General features: G+C 37.3%; 2 protein-coding genes across 2 annotated transcripts in view; both read right to left on the bottom strand.

Annotated features, from left to right (window-relative positions):
• Positions 1–308, bottom strand: part of LOC119585647 (protein Aster-B-like) — a gene marked incomplete in the record, with an annotated part of 119,378 nt that overhangs the window by 42,568 nt on the left and 76,502 nt on the right.
• Positions 1–308, bottom strand: part of LOC119585648 — a 26,759-nt gene that overhangs the window by 18,647 nt on the left and 7,804 nt on the right. The gene's annotated exons all lie outside the window — the stretch shown is intronic.

The raw sequence follows: 308 nt of genomic DNA, 5'->3' as shown, positions 1-308 counted from the left end.
ACAAACTCATTGACACATACATATTGAAAAACGCAAACGGTTAGAAAATTAAAATGGCAACACATATAACCATCGCCCCCTTTACACACAGGGTCCTTTACACGAACGTCTGAGGCCTGGTGAAGGCATAACTAGCAAGAAACATAAATAAATAAGTGACATGTATACAACAAAACGCTGTGGTTAGAAAAAAAAAACTATAAGTAGAACCACCGTCTTTCTTTACACACATGGTCCCTTACTCGAACATCTCTGGACGGCCAAGCGAAGGAATATCTAGCTAGAAAATATATAAACAAATAAATGAC

Source organism: Penaeus monodon, chromosome 20 (assembly GCF_015228065.2).
Source record: "Penaeus monodon isolate SGIC_2016 chromosome 20, NSTDA_Pmon_1, whole genome shotgun sequence".
Taxonomy (NCBI): Eukaryota; Metazoa; Arthropoda; class Malacostraca; order Decapoda; family Penaeidae; genus Penaeus; species Penaeus monodon.
Note: the sequence above shows the minus strand (reverse complement) of the source record. Positions and strands in the feature narration are given on the sequence as shown.